Here is a 4,657-nt window from a genome sequence, read left to right as displayed (position 1 = left end):
TGGCAATCAAAAAGGGCGCGCATTTCCCGGGCAGGAACCTCTGCGAAGGACTTTAGCATAAGAGACACACATGTCCAAACACTTACGCACACGCAACCACAAGCTTGTACACTAAGGAAAAACAGTCACATACACAAAAACCAGCAGCCCTGCACGGGACGCCCTCGGCACGCCTCGCCCTGCGCCATGCACATGACACCCTCCGAGTACCGCTGGCCATTTCCCAAGCGTACTCTCGCCGCCCCGCAATCATGCCTCGTCATCGTCGGATCGACCTGATTCCCAGCCCATCAGCGATTCCCGAGGAACGCAGCCACTTCCATGGAAGTCTTTCCATTCTCGCCTCGTGCTGAGAGACTAGCTTCCTCCGAAAAGGGAGACATTAGAGAGGAGAAGAGACGAAAATCAGAATAAATAGAGGTAGAAATTGGACTCAGAAGAATCACCAAAAAAGACATTTCCAAACAGGAAACCATTCCAACCCAACAATCCTTTCCCACGCTCCCGAAATCCCCCAACTTCAATCCCGCAAAGCCCGAGAGAAAACCCAACAAATTGGAATAAAGAAAAGAAAAAAAAAAGATAAACAGCCCTAGCACTTCACATGTAAACGGCAAACAATAAACAAAACTTTTAAAGCCTAAACGCCCAATTCGTGGAGGAGAAGGCACGTAAAAACTAAACCAAGTGGTCGGGTCTGGTAGCACAACACCCGGCAGTCTTGTGATGGGCCCGAACAACAGCTGACCAGCCGTCGGGCACAGCAATACGGCTTCGAGTAGATAAAAGAGGGAAATGAGGGAGAGGGAGAGGAGGGTGATGAGGGAGAGGAATGTGTCGAAAGAGAGAGTGACATGGGAGAAGAGGGAGACGAGGGAAATGAGGGAGAGAGAGAGAGGAGGGTGATGAGGGGGAGGAAGGTGTCGAGGGAGAGGGTGACAAGGGAGAAGAGGGAGACGAGGGAAATGAGGGAGAGGGAGAGAAGGATGACAAATGAGAGGAGGGAGGAGGAGAGGAGGATGACGAAGGAGAGGAAGGAGGGGGAGAAGCAGGATAAGGGGGAAGGGAGAAGCGGGGTAAGGGGAAAGGGATGAGGAAAGAGGAGGAAGTATAATTGGATGTCATCACCTTTAGGATATAATGAATAATAGCGTCAGAATCCCCCCCCCCCCCCGGCTTAATGGAGGGCAGAAACGCCCACGGAATGTGGTAAAATGGGGAACCGCCTTTCTCCTCAGGTCCTGAGCTTGAGCGTAGGGGGGGGGGGCGGGGGGTAGAAAGGAGAGAAGATGAGGGGGGGGGGAGAGAGGGAAGAAGGGAGAGAGGGAGAGAGAGAGAGAGAGAGAAACAAAAGCCAGTCCGCACCGCGTGTTTGTTTTGGGCCAAATGAACATCGGGGAAACTTCATCAATCCCAACGAAAGACAAACAGAGTCGCGCTTGAGAACGCCAGCGTCGGAAGCCCCCCCCCCCCCCCTCCGACTCCTTTCCTCGACGGCGACGCATCGTGCGAGCGGCAGTCGGTGCGCGTCGGCCCGTAAGGAGCCTCAGGTTGACGCACGGCGAGGAGGGCGACGAGGCTCAAGGAAACGTCGGCCTTCTTCGAAGGTCGTTTAATGCACGACTTGTCTACCACGACTACACAAACGTTACGTTTAATGCCGACGGAAAAAGTACTGCTACAAGAATTTACACGTTACTCAAAGCCACGAAATTAAGAAAACCAAGACGACGACCATACGAACCAAACAACGACCACGTGAAAACCACAGCGACTCTCTTAGCCGGGACGAAGGAACGACTGGCAAGTGTTTCCGATGTCTCGCGGTCGCTCTTCCGGCATCGACGACTTCTGCGAAAGGTCTCACGACGGAAGTACGTCGTTCTTCTTAACATTTCTATAATTAAATCCACATTCCGGAAGTCCCTAAGCGGCGGAGGGAGGCGGGACAGCAGTTCCGGGATCACCCGGAGGATCCCACGCGGTGGAGGCGGCCGCCAGGTGTCGTCGCTTCGGACTTGCGAGATACACGGAGGACGCGAAAGCCGGCGCGTCGAGGGGAGGCGGAGGCGGGAGAGGGGCGCGGGCGGGAGGGACAAGCGGGCGGGCGAGGGGAGCGGACGGGAAGGGCCAGGGGAGCGGGTGGGTGCCAAGGGAAGCGGCACTTCGGCGGCGAGCTCGGGAAAGGGGAGGAGGCGGGCGAGCGTCAGCAGCACCCTCCTGACACACTTTCCGGACGACGTGACCCTGACCGAAACGTTTACATGGGAAGGGGGGGGGGGGGCGGGGTCGATACGGGCGACACCGGGTGCCAGGAGGCACTCGGAATGGAGCGGGCACTCGGCGCAAGATAGCGTCGCGGGAGAGAGGAGTTTCTGAGTTGTTTTGCTTGCAGGACGCCGCCTCGCATCCCAAAATAGTCCGCCTTCCTACGACGGCGGTCGTCTCGGAGCGACTCCACGACTGGCGCTGCGAGGGCGGTCGTCATGGCGACAACCCGGATTACGAGGCTCCTTCGACGGCGAGGCTTCACATCACAAAGTGGCCGCTGTTTATCTGCGTGTTATCTGCCTCGCCGCCAAAACACACCGAGCAAGTGCGAGGAAGACGAAACAAGGGAGGAGATGAGAGAGAAGACAGGGAGAGGGAGAGAATGGTAAGAAGGGATAGATAACAGAGGAGAGAGAGAAACAGAAAGAGTAATGGGAAACGGAAGGGTGAGAAAACAATAACAAATGCATATAAACAATGCATAACATTCGACAAAGCCGCCATAACGTCCAAACTACGACTAACACAAATACAATAATAATTCCAAACAATATAAAAAAAACAATAAGGCGTGTGGCTACAAACATTACAAAGCTGACAAACGGATCATCCAGTTATTGTCTATCAAGGCAGAGCTGTATAAATAAACCTCTCATTTTGACCGCAACCATAAATCTCATTCTAACAATATCACCTTTCTTATCCATTGATTTTGATTATCAAGTTATCATCATCTCACCGCCATACTAATTTCCAATGCGTACCAGCAACACCGCTCCTCTGCATATGTACATATTACAAATACAAACACGCCTCCCCTACCACCTCCTCGCCTCCCTCCCGCCCACCCGAAGAGCACCTGGCCTTGGCGAAGTGCATTTAAAAATATCTCGGGCTCGTATTATCACCTGAAGAGAAGAAAACAGCAGACAGGCCGGAGTGGGCGACTCGCTTGCCATCCGCTTTATTCAGCGCCTGTCAACCACTTCAACCCCTGCCTGCTATCCGCTTCACTCACTCACTGCCATCCACTTGTTATTGCTCGTCGCAACATCCGTTACGTCATCCAGCGAAACCATTCAAGCAATGCAGACATCTTATCATGGAACATCCACCACACATCCACAACAGACAGTTTCCCATCATCACACACCCCCACCCATCATCACCCCCCACCCCCCACTCATGAGCTGGATTCACGTCCCAGAAATCTCATATCATTTACCTGTTTTTCCCCTAAACATTTCCCCTCGGAGACGCTTCACCTGGCGAGAGCATCTGTGATATTGGTCCTGCGTCCCCCTTCACCTGCGGGTAGACGGCGGGCGTGGACATACGAAGGAGGACCTTAATGAAGCTGGAGGACCTCCCTTAGGCTGAAGGATGCCCTGATCATGGCTGGAGGATGAGGTTGCCTAAAGCCAGATGTCCAGAGAGAGGTCGCCCTCCAGCGGCAGGACGGCCAAGTGCACACAAGATCGCGACGGAAAAAACAAAGGGTTTAAACACACACACACGATTTATTTATGCAACAGATCAATACTTTGCAATCGGGTTCTTGTCTGTCCACTTCTTCGGGGACAGGATATTACAAGATCAGTTTTCTTCTTTATTTTTTTCCTCTTTCCCCGAAGAGTCCTTCACTCGCATAGTCCTGGCGAGTCCTGTGCCCGAGGAATGGCACAGACCGAGGCAGTCTTGCAAGTCTTTAAGTGCAAGCGACCTCTACCATGCATAGGCCTACTCTGAAGAAGAAAAACGTTCGGCAAACGTTCGTCGCCGCCGTCGGATGATTCAGCGTTCGGGCGAGCGTCATGGAAATTTCCGTTCGGCGGGATTTGCAGGGCGAGCGCGCCCCTCCCCCGCCGCACACACGCACTCTCAGTTATCAACATTGAAAAGGGCCACTAAATCTGTGGCCGCGTGGGCCGACGGCGGCCCTGGCCCTCCGATAGCGGGCCAGGGCCAAGGGGCGTGAAGCCTTGAGGGCACCTGTGGAGATGGCAGAGATATCTCACGGCACTCGGGACAAGGGACGCGAGGGGACGGGGGGCCGGCGCTGACTCCTCCCGAGTGTTCCCTCTACACGTGTGGCAGACACCACGCGCCGATCCCACACACCCGCGCCGCGCTGCCACACGCCTCCACACGCCTAATTTATCGCCTCCTTCTATGCTTTTCCTCGCCACGGACGCGGCCACTTCCGATCACGAACACGTGTGTGTCACCTTCCTCTTGGCGCCAACACAAGTTCCCCTTTCAAGTCGCCGAATTTAAGTTCAGTCCTGTGGCCACCGCCTTCGAGTTACCAGCTAGTGATTTAAAGGGAGATGCGCCCCGGCTCACTCTTGCGTCATTGTCACACACCAAAGGCGACGGTTCAGAT

The 4,657-nt window shown here is 54.4% G+C and overlaps 1 protein-coding gene across 1 annotated transcript in view; it reads right to left on the bottom strand.

Moving 5' to 3' along the window:
• kcc (solute carrier family 12 member kcc) overlaps positions 1-4,373 on the bottom strand; it is a gene marked incomplete in the record, with an annotated part of 177,376 nt that extends 173,003 nt beyond the window's left edge. Inside the window, 1 exon segment of the mRNA XM_070115535.1 lies at positions 4,264-4,373.
• Positions 4,374-4,657: the final 284 nt, after the last annotated feature.

Source organism: Penaeus vannamei, chromosome 37 (assembly GCF_042767895.1).
Source record: "Penaeus vannamei isolate JL-2024 chromosome 37, ASM4276789v1, whole genome shotgun sequence".
Classification (NCBI taxonomy): domain Eukaryota; kingdom Metazoa; phylum Arthropoda; class Malacostraca; order Decapoda; family Penaeidae; genus Penaeus; species Penaeus vannamei.
This window is presented reverse-complemented; position numbering and strand designations above follow the sequence as displayed.